This window comes from Balaenoptera borealis (genome assembly GCF_965194805.1).
Source record: "Balaenoptera borealis genome assembly, chromosome: 15".
Lineage (NCBI taxonomy): Eukaryota > Metazoa > Chordata > Mammalia > Artiodactyla > Balaenopteridae > Balaenoptera > Balaenoptera borealis.
This window is the reverse complement of record NC_138871.1, coordinates 57,738,602-57,750,675: the sequence shown is the minus strand read 5'-3', so window position 1 is coordinate 57,750,675 and position 12,074 is coordinate 57,738,602. Positions and strand designations below refer to the sequence as shown.

At 36.6% G+C, this 12,074-nt stretch overlaps 1 long non-coding RNA gene across 15 annotated transcripts in view; it reads right to left on the bottom strand.

Moving 5' to 3' along the window:
* LOC309612491 overlaps positions 1-12,074 on the bottom strand; it is a 637,465-nt gene that overhangs the window by 428,407 nt on the left and 196,984 nt on the right. For 11 of the 15 annotated variants that reach the window (XR_014235193.1, XR_014235195.1, XR_014235197.1 and 8 more), the window contains one exon: positions 11,272-11,418. This is a non-coding gene — a long non-coding RNA (uncharacterized lncRNA). The remainder of the gene's footprint in view (positions 1-11,271; positions 11,419-12,074) is intronic. The other 4 variants (XR_014235194.1, XR_014235196.1, XR_014235200.1 and 1 more) reach the window with 1 other exon arrangement.

Sequence of the window (12,074 nt, the reverse complement as noted above, 5' to 3'; positions counted from 1 at the left end):
GCAACTGACAAAGGATTAATCTCCAAAACACACAAGCAGCTCATTCAGGTCAATATCAAAAAAACAAACAACCCAATCCAAAAATGGGCAGAAGTCCTAAATAGACATTTCTCAAAGGAGATATACAGATTTCCAACAAACACATGAAAGGATGCTCAACATCACTAATCATTAGAGAAATGCAAATCAAAACTACAATGAGGTATCACCTCACACAGGTCAGAATGGCCATCCTCAAAAAATCTACAAATAGGGCTTCCCTGGTGGCGCAGTGGTTGAGAGTCTACCTGCCAATGCAGGGGACACGGGTTCGAGCCCTGGTCTGGGAAGATCCCACATGCCACGGAGCAACTAAGCCCGTGAGCCACAATTGCTGAGCCTGAGCGTCTGGAGCTTGTGCTCCGCAACAAGTGAGGCCGCGATAGTGAGAGGCCCACACACCGCGATGAAGAGTGGCCCCCACTTGCCGTAACTAGAGAAAGCCCTCGCACAGAAACGAAGACCCAACACAGCCATAAATAAATAAATAAATAAATAAATAAATAAATAAATAAATAAATAAATAAATAAATGGATCATCACATTAAAAAAAAATCTACAAATAATAAATGCTGGAGAGGGTGTGGAGAAAAGGGAACCCTCTTGCACTGTTGGTGGGAATGTAAATTGATACAGCCACTATGAAGAACAGTATGGAGGTTTCTTAAAAAACTAAAAATAGAACTACCATACGACCCACCAATCCCACTACTGGGCATATACCCTGAGAAAACCTTAATTCAAAAACAGGCATGACCACAATGTTCACTGCAGCTCTATTCACAATAGCCAGGACATGGAAGCAACCTAAATGTCCATCAGTAGATGAAGGGATAAAGAAGATGTGGCACATATATACTATGGAATACTACTCAGCCATAAAAAGAAACAAAATTGAGTTATTTGTAGTGAGGTGGATGGACCTAGAGACTGTCATACAGAGTGAAGTAAGTCAGAAAGAGAAAAACAAATACCGTATGCTAACACATATATATGGAATCCAAAAAAAAAAAAAAAAAGGTTCTGATGAACCTAGGGGCAGGACAGGAATAAAGACGCAGACATAGAGAATGGACTTGAGGACATGGGGAGGGGGAAAGGTAAACTGGGACGAAGTGAGAGAGTGGCATGGACTTATAAACACTACCAAATGTAAAATAGCTAGCTAGTGGGAAGCAGCCGCATAACACAGGAAGATCAGCTCAGTGATTTGTGTCCACCTAGAGGGGTGGGATAGGGAGGGTGGGAGGGAGAAGCAAGAGGGAGGAGATATGGGGATATATGTATATGTATAGCTGATTCACTTTGTTACACAGCAGAAACTAACACCATTGTAAATCAATTATACTCCAATAAAGATGTAAATAAATAAATAAATAAAATTTTTATGAAATTTTTTTAATTAAAAAAATAAAAAATAAAAAAAAATCATATGATCATCTGAATAAGTTCAGAAGAAGCTTTTGACAAAATTCAACATCTATTTATGATAAAAACTCTTCACAAAGTGGGTATAGAGAGCACACATCACAACATAATAAAGACCATATATGACAAACCCTTAGCTAACATCATGCTTACTGGTGAAAACTTGAAGGCATTTCCTCTAAGATCAAGAACAAGACAAGCATCTCACATCTGCCACTTTTACTCAACATAATATCAGAAATCCTAGCCAGAGCAATCAGACAAGGAAAAGAAACAAAAGGAATCCAAATTAAAAAGGAAGAAGTAAAACTGTCTCTGTTTGCAGATGACATGACAATATATATAAAAAATCCTAAAGACACCACCTAAAAACTATTAAAAGTCATCAATGAATTCAATAACGTTGCAGGATAAAAATATTAATATACAGAAATCTGTTGAATTTCTTTACACTAACTATGAACTATTAGAAAGAGAAATTAAGAAAATAATACAATTTATAATTGTGTCAAAAAGAGTAAAATAACTAAGAATAAACTTAACCAAGGAGGTAAAAGCTGGTACTCAGAAAGCTATAAGACCTTGATGAAAGAAACTGAAGAAAACAAAAAATGGAAAGATATACTATGTTCATGGATTGGAAGAATTAGTATTGTTAAAATGACCATACTATGCAATTCTACAGATTCAATACAATTCCTATCAAAATACCAATGGCATTTTTCATAGAGCTATACCAGATAATTCTAAAATTTGTATGGGAACACAAAAGACCCCAAATAGGCAAAGCAATCTTGAGGAAGAAGAACAAAACTGGAAGTAGCACTCTCAATGATTTCAAACTATACTGTAAGCTACTATAACCAAAACAGAGGGTTACTAGACCTATTTTCGTGATCACTTCATAATGTATGCAAATGTCAAATCACTATGTAGTACACCTGAAACTAACATGATATTGTATGTCAACTGTACAGTTTACCCTTGAACAACTCATGGGTTAGGGGCACTGACTGTCTATCAAGTCAAAAATTCATGTATAACTTGACAGTCAGCTCTTTGTATAAGCAGTTCCACATCCACAGGTTCAACCACCCACAGATCATGTGGTACTGTAGTATGTATTTAGTGAAAAAAATCCATGTATAATTGGACTCAGTTTAAACCTGTGTTGTTCAAGGGTCTACTGTTATTTCATCTAAAAAAGAATTTTTGTAAACAATGTTTTTGTCCCTGTAAAACTTTAATCTGATAAATGTATAAAATTTCATTTATTAGTTGTATACATAATGTCTAAAATTTTAGAGTTGTGTTGTCCAATATGGTACCCACTAGCTACATGGGCTATTTAAATTTAAATGAATTAAAATTAAATTAAATACAATAAGATTCAGTTCCTCAATCTCACTAGCCATATTTAAAGTGCTCAACAACCACAAGGTGATGATGACCTTACCGAACAGGACAGACATAGAAGTTGTATTAGCTTATTTTTAGATGTATTGTTAGGATATAGACTAAACAGGTATATTTATAAGAGACTCAAAAATACAGTGACTCAATCGGCTCAGTCAAGACAGAAGTTCTTTTCTTTCTTCTCTAACAGTCTAGAATTGGTAGGTGGTCCCAGTGCAGAACTGGTAGATAGAAAGGCAAGTTCAGTCCCACAAGGTCTCCAAGGACCCAGGTCCTTCTTTCTTGTCTTGCTGTCCCTTGGGGTTCTACCCTATTGTGTATGTCTAGAACTAGCTCTACAACATCTTCTCTGTATGTCAGACTGTCAGAAGAGGAAGAAGAGAAAATGAAGGGCAAGAAATTTCCTTTACAGAGAATATGACCAGAATGCTACACATATCACTAGCACGCACACTTTTGTGGCAGAGACGTATCTGCAGCTCACGTCTGGCTATCAGGGAGGCTGGGAAAGGTGATCAAGTTGTATGGCTGCGTGCCCAGTTACAACTTTGGCTGGGGGATGTTATTTCTACAAAAGAAGAATGAGAGATGGTTACTGGAGAACAATTAGCACTCTGCCACAAGGGAATATCATTTAATGGATTTATTTTTTAAAGTGGAGCTTAAGTAACATTTAATCAGGAAGTTTTCTCCACACTTAATAGTCCTTAGAAGGTAAAATTCCTATCAATGTCCCTTCCACTGGTTATATAAATTCTACTCTTAATACATTTTGTCCTGGCTGAAGTAGTATAAACCAGTAATTAAAAAATTAGAGTTTCACTTAAAAACTGACTAAAAGGAAAATTTTGCTTTATTGGCTATTTTAAAATAAATATTAGCATTCATTTTTAACTCACTTATCTTAATAGGGAAAAAGTTCTTTAAAGGATAGTGTTACCCATAAAATCTGTACAATAATATACACAAGTCAACACTGCATAATTATTAAGTCATAGAATGTCCCAGCCAAAAACAATAAAGTATATAATAAATTTAACAATACTATGGGCATGTTTTATAAATTAAACAAGTTACAAAGTAAATGTTTTATTTAATATTTAGTTTGTGGATGAGGAACTAAAAAGGAAATTATTAAATCATATTAAAATTCATTTTTCTTTTATAAAAGATGATTTGCTCTTGAGCTTCAAGCCTAACCATTTTTAACCTGCAATGAAAGTGGTATTATATAAGGGTTTATATACTTGCCTTCCACTTATGTAAAATTGTTTCTTAAAAATCAGGTATATTATACATTAAACATTTAAATTATATAATTTAGGCAATAGAAATCAGTAAAAGGACAATTAAAATTACAGTACCAGAATTATCTTTTAGCAGTTGCATCTAGACTCAAAAATGTGCTTCAGGGGCTTCCCTGGCGGCGCAGTGGCTGAGAATCTGCCTGCCAATGCAGGGGACACGGGTTCGAGCCCTGGTCTGGGAAGATCCCACATGCCGGGGAGCAGCTGGGCCCGTGAGCCACAACTACTGAGCCTGCGCGTCTGGAGCTTGTGCTCCGCAACAAGAGGCTGCGACAGTGAGAGGCCCGCGCACCGCGATGAAGAGTGGCCCCCGCTCGCCGCAACTAGAGAAAGCCCTCACACAGAAACAAAGACCCAACACAGCTAAAAATAAATAAATTAATTAATTAATTTAAAAAAAAATGTGCTTCATAAATGTTAAAAAATAATCTCTACTTATATGCTTTTGCTTAGATGAAAACATATGAAGAACTTCACTGTTTAATGGATTTATTTTTAAATGTGGAACTTAAACAACATTTAAACAGCCAGAGATGTTCTTTTTAAAATAAGAATAAATTTCAACTGCTAGCTAAAAACAACACAAAAATCAAAATTGGTCATTTTGCATTAATAATAAAAGTTTTTTAGACCAATAATTCCTATGTGTTGTTAAATTATATAGATTAGGGACCCACTGTACTGGCAAGTCAGTGTTCACATGTTAGTCAACAGTATCTGTAAGGCAATTGTGTACATTTTATTATTTGTTAAATCGACCTTAAATAATATATTAAACACACTATTTCCAAACAAAATGAATTCTATTCTAATTTCTTCCATCTTTAAATTTAAGCAGGCAATTTGTGAAATCACTTGCAACACCAATCAAAATATTTTCCCTTCCTAGTTCCTCTTAACGACATCTAAGGTGAAATAAGTGCAATATGAAGGTAGCATCCTCTCAGCCAGTTTCCCTCACTGTCTATTATTAATTTTCAAGTATTCTCCCCTCTGGCCCATATGGCCCACTCACATGGACATTTCTAATCTGTTAGGATTAACCCCAACAATTTCCATCCCATTCAAGAAATAACATAAGGCAAGGGAGAGTGACATTTTATAATGATTATCTTGAATCTATAGCTTATTTAAGAAAAAAAATACTTCATTATTTTTACAAAATAAGAAACATAAGATTTCATGAAAAATCCTCATAGTACAGAATATTTCAAAAAGCTGGATTCCTTGTGGGGTAGGGGAGCAGAAAGAAAGAAGAGAAAAGAAACCTCTACAACTGCCTAGAAGAACTGACGAGAAATTGAGAGCAATCCTCAGAGGCCGAGAAAGTGACAAGAAGCAGAATCCGATAGGGAACAAAATGCTGATGTAGGTATTTGTCACGGGAACATCTGCTGACCCCTAGAGGCCCATAGCTTCATGCTTACCAGGCTGTGTGACTAAAGAGCAGGGGTAAATGTAGGGACTATACCAAGTAGGAAGTTGGATCAGAGACTCTCACAAAAAGCAAAATCCCCTAGAGCTGACACCTTAGTGAAAGAATAAACTGGAATTTTTTAAAGATACTGCACAAGAAGGAAATAAAGATATCTGCCTATTTCATTTCCATTACCTCATCCATTAGGGCTGAGGAGGAATGATCACCTGTCCTGAAAATTCTTAACCAGAAGACTAATCTCAATTGGACTGGAGCAAAAATCATATTACTTGCTTCTGCAGCTCCCCACTAGCCTTAGCCAATAATTTAAAGTGGTCATGAATTAGTAGTACACCTTGGCACTGAGTGGAGGCAACAAGTGTTTTGGAAGAAAATGTCTTAAAACCAAAATCTGAAAGAATTTCCACAGTTAAACTCCCAAGGAACATGAATTCACAATAAAAAACAAACAAACAAACACATGATGAATCAAGCTACCATGAGCAAAAAGTTAGTAGAAATAACAAGACCAGATCCACTTAGACAGTAGATATTAGAATATTCAGATAAAAACACTTAAGTAAACATGTTTACTCTATTCAAAGGTTTAAATGAGCTGACATGGGGCATATATCTAGAAGGGATTTAAATTTATTTTTAAACTGCTGAAATAAAAAAAGACAACCTAGTTATTTAAAAAATAGACAAGACTTGAACAGGCACTTCACTAAATAAATAAATAAATAAATAAAAGTGAAAAAGGAAACACAGTGGGGAGTAGCCAAGATGGCTCAGGAAAACCCTGAGCTCACCTCCTCCCATGGGCCCACCAAAATTACAACTATTTACAGAGCAACTATTGATGAGAAAAACCAAAAGACTAGCAGAAAAGATCTTCTACAGCTAAAGATATAAAGAAGGAACCACAATGAGATGGGTTAGAGGGATGGAGACACGGTATACTCAAGACCCATACCCCCTGGTACGCGACCCACAAACAGGAGGATATTTACAATTGCAGAGGTTCTCCCCAAAGAGCGAGGGTTTCGAGCTCCACATCAGGCTCCCCAGCCCAGGGGTCCTGCACCAGGAAGATGGGCCCCCAGAATGTTTGGCTTTGAAGGCTAGCAAAGCCTTCAGGAGACCTGGAGGGCTGTGGGATAATAGACTCCACTCTTAAAGGGTGCGTACAAAACTTCACACACTTTGGGATCCAGGGCAGAAGCAATAATTTGAAAGGAGCCTGGGTCAGATGTACCCTTGCAGAGCCTCCCGGAGAGGCAGGAGGCAATGGAAGCTCATCCCAGGGACACAGACAGTGGCGGCAGCCATTTTGGGGAGCTTGTTCTACTAGGAGGACATTGGTGCTGGCAAGCTCTATTTTGGAATGCCATTTTATTAGCTCTGGAACCCGGCCCTGCCCACCAGGAAAAAGCTCAGTAGTAAAGGCAAATATACAGGAAAGGCAGTAAGTCAGCCGTATATAAAGCTAGTAGGAAGGTTAAAAGACAAAAGTAGTAAAATCATCTGTATCTGCAATAAGTAGTTAAGGGATACACAAAACAAAACAATGTAAAATATGACTTCCAAAACAGTAAACATGAAGGGTGGGTAAAAGTGCAGGGTTGTTAAAATACATTTGAACTTAAGAGATCAGCAATTTAAAATAATCATATATACATATATATGTGTGTGTGTGTATATATATATGGCTATGTAGTGTGGGGAACATAGTCAATAACTATGTAATATCTTTGTATGGTGATAGATGGTAACTAGACTTATTGTGGTGATCATTAAACAATGTATAGAAATATTGAATCACTATGTTGTGTAAAGGAACTAACATAGTGTTGTACATCAATTATACTTCAAAAACAAACAAACAAACAAGCTCATAGAAAAAGAGATCAGATTTGTGGTTACCAGAGGTAGGGATGGAGGGAGGGGCAATTGAATGAAGGTGGTCAAAAGATACAAGCTCCCAGTTATAAATGATTACTAGGGATGTAATGTACAACATGATAAATATAATTAACACTGCTGTATGTTACATGTGAAAGTTGAGAGAATAAATTATAAGAGTTCTCATCACAAGAAATAAATTTTTTTCTATTTCTTTAATTTTATATCTATATAAGATGATGAACATTCACTAAATTTATTGTGTTAATCATTTCATGATGTATGTAAGTCAAATCTGTACACCTTAAACTTATACCATGCTGTATGTTAACTATATCTCAATAAAACTGGAAAAAAAGACAACACAGTTGGCCAATGAACACATCAAAAAGTGTTCAATCTTACTAGTACTCAGGGAAGTAACAAGTGAAAACAGAATAACACCCCATTAGATACCAAAACACAGTTGGCAGATTTTCAAGTCTGACAATGTCAAATTTGGCAAGCATGTAGAGCAAGGGGAATCTCATATTCTCACATACAGCTGGTAAGAGAATAAGTTAAGACACACCCTTTGGAAAAGCTTGGCATTATCTATTAGAATGGAAAATACCCCCTACCTATGATCTAACAATTCCACTAATGTATAAATACTCAAGAGGAATTCATGTTCATTATACTAGGACACGATATGACAATGGTTATAGCAACATTGTTCATGACACCAAAACAAACAAACAAACATACAAACAAAAAACCGGGAAACTATCTAAATATCCATCCGTAGCTGACAAATGGAATCAACTAACTACAACTACACGCAAGAACACAGATGAACCACATGACATAAGCAAAAAAAAAAAAAAAAAAAAAATACAAATAGTATATATAACGTCCAAAACAGGCAAAACTAAACTATATTATTAGGGATTCATTTATAAGTGGAAAACTATAAAGAACAGTAAGGATACGGTTACCGTAAAAGTCAGGTTGATGGTTACATTTGGAGGTGGGAAGATTATGATGAGGAGAGGCAAATGGTAGGCTTTAGAGTGCTAATAATGTTCTTAACCTTGGTGGAGTTATGCAAGAGAACGTATAATTTATAAATTTATAATCATTTCATAAATTTATAATCATTTATTAGGCTGTACATATAATTTTATATTGCTAATACATTTATATGGCAATTCAAATCATTAAGTTAACATAGAAATTTAAAAGTTTTGCAGAGGTCGTTATTATTATTCCATGTGTTCCTCTAAATTTTACAGCCCCCTTTGAAATTAGTTTGTTGCCAATGTGATTATTTCTGGCTAACAGGCTATTAGCAGAAGTCATATGTGTCCCTTCCGGTCTGAAGCACTTACAAACAGTCATGAGTTCTCCATACTCTCTCTTTCCCTGCTGTGGCACGCCCTGAATCCCCATGTTGAAATGGTAAAGCCACAAAATGTAGGCCAACTGGATTCCTGGATCCCATCGTGAAAGGGAGTTGTTCTACAAAACTGCTGGACACTCAGAGGGATTTTCATGAATGAGAAATAAACTTCATGTTTAAAGCCATTAAGAGTTTAGGATTTAAATGTCTCTGCAGCATACCCTAGCCTAATTGACTAAGACAAGTGGGTTAAGAGCAAATTAGATAAAAAATAAACAGAGCTAAAAATATTAAACTATATGCTCCTCAGAATTTTCTTTTTAAAGTGAACTGTGAAATAGAGGTAAAGTGGCATGGAAATAAAATGAGGTCTAGATCATGTCTAATTACAGCTCCAGAAGAAAATTCTCCACAGAGAACAGAGGAGACGTACAACTGCTATATATCATATTTCAAAGTTGGTATAAGAATAAATCCTAAGAACTCTCATCACAAGGAAAAAACCATGTTTTTCTTTCTCTTTTCTTCTGTATCTGTATGAGATGATGGATGTCAACTAAACTTATTAATCATTTCACAATATATGTAAGTCAAATCGTTATGCTGTACATCTTAAATTTATATAGTGCTGTATGTCAAGTATATCTCAATAAAAATGGAAAAAAATTCAATGTCCAGTTCTCATTCCTCATCCATTATGACTACTCAATGGTATTTAGTACAGTTGATCCTTAAAATACTTCTTTACTTGACTCCCAGGACACCATAATCTACTCCTCTGATCATTCCTTCTAGATCTGTTTTGCAAATTTCTCCTCCTCTCACCAATCTTTTCATGTTGGAGTGATCAGTGGCTTAGATCTTTGACCTTTATTCTTCTTCCTTTACACTCACACACGTGGTGATGTCATCCAATCTTGGGCCTTTAAATATCTATATTCTGACACCTCAAAGTTACATATCTAAGATTTTCTCCCCCAATCCTGCTCCACCCACAGCCTCGTACAGCCTAGTATATAGCTAAAGCCAAATTCTGGACTCATCCTTGACCCCTTTCTTTCCTCTCACATCCCATAGATCAATCACATGGAAATCTGTTTGGCTCTACCTTCAAAATATTTGGAGAGTAACCACTACCCAACATCTTCAGTGTCCCTACTCTCAAGTGAACCATTTTATCTATCATCTGAACTATGACAATGGCCTCTAAACAGATCTTGAGCTACTGTTGGCCCTCTAGAGACCATTCCCACCCCAGCAGCCCCAGAGGTCCTTTTAAAACTTACAGCCAATCATGCCATTCTTTTTCACAAAATCTAAGTGGCTCCCCATCTCACTCAGAGTAAAAACCAAAATGCATCTAATGGCCTAAAAGACTTCACATGAGCTGATTCCACTACCTTTTTACCCTTCTTTCCTCCTAGGTTCCATGTTGCTCATCCAGCCATACTGAGGTCCTTGCTGTCCCTCAAACACACCAACCCCTTCTTCCCCTTAGGCTATGCACAGACGGTATCTCTACCTGGAATGCTCCTCCCCCAGAGAACCATATGACTAAATTTGTCACTTCCTTAGTCTTTGCTTAAATGCTACTATCTCAGTGAAGCCTACCCAGACCACCCAATATAAAACTGCAGAAAAAAACAAGAACAGTAACTCAAAATGACATCTGCACCCCCATGTTCATTGCAGCATTATTTACAATAGCCAAGACAGGGAAACAACCTAAGTGTCCATCAACAGATGAAAAGATAAAGAAGTTGTGGCATATATATACAATGGAATATTATTCAGCCATAGAAAAATAACGAAATCTTGCCTTTAGCAACAGCATGGATGGGCCCTGAGGGCATTATGCTAAGTGAAATAAGTCAGAGAAAGACAAATACTGTTATGATATCACTTATATGTGGAATATTTTTAAAACAACAAAGAAATAAACAAACAAAAAAACCCTCATAGATACAGAGAACAGATCGGTGGTTGCCAGAGAAAGGGGGTCTGGGGTGGGTGAGATGGGTGAAAGTCATCAAAAGGTACAAACTTCCACGTTATAAAATAAATGCCATGAGGATGTAATGACAGCATGGTGACTACAGTTAAATAATCCTGTATTATATATTTAAAAGTTGCTAAAATAATAGATCTTAAAAGTTCTTATCACATACCAAAAAGCCTGTAACTATGTTTGGTGATGGATGTTAACTAATGTGGTGATCACGTCACAATATATACATATATCAAATCATTCTATTGTACACCTGAAACTAATATAATGTTGTATGTCAGTTATATCTCAATTTAAAAAAATAACGTGAAGTTAATTGAATGAGGCATTTTTAGCAAAGCATAGTTAGCACTGCCCCAGAGACACTCACCACTGTGTTGTTGTCATACAGCTCCACCACCACTAAAGGCAGGGACTCCATTAACTCCTCTGGTCTCCATAAAGCACCAAGTCATTTAACAGCAGCATCTGGTTCCAGGTGGGGAAGAGGGTCTTGGAAATGACCTGGAAGGCAGAGCTAAATAAATAAATACATAAAATTGCAAACCCTCATCTATCTCTCCAAATAACTCTTTACCCTGCTCTATCGTTTTCTTTTCACATAGTATTTATCCCCTTGTAAAATACTGTGTAATTTACTTATTTATTACATCTATTGTTTCTCGTCTCCTGCTCCAGAATGTAACCTTCATGAATGTTTGTTTCAATCAGACCCTGAAATAAAGATATGAATGTAAGTAGTTCATTTGAAAGACAATACCAGAAAGCACAGTGAGGGGTTGGGAAGTGAGAGAGGAAAGTGAAGAAAGTCAATATAGTATGTGATACTGAGCAGGTTACCACTGGAAAAACAGGCTCCATCCCATCCAGTTCAGAAAGACTGGGTGAGGTGTGGTTCCGAATCATCCCATAGCCCTGAGCACTAACTCTACAGTATTTCTAGACTTCCCACATGGCCAAGCTTGCTTCTGTGACTAGAGAACATCCTCAGGCTGAGAGATGCAGGAAGACATCAGCAGGTACAGAAACTGTCTGCAAGTGACCCCCTACAAAGATAAGCCGAAGATATATGGGCAGGTACTAATCACCTCACTACCATAAAAATCTCTGTCCTTCTGTGTATTTGTTTTAATTGATATATCCCAAAGCTCTAGAAAAGACCCTGTCACATAG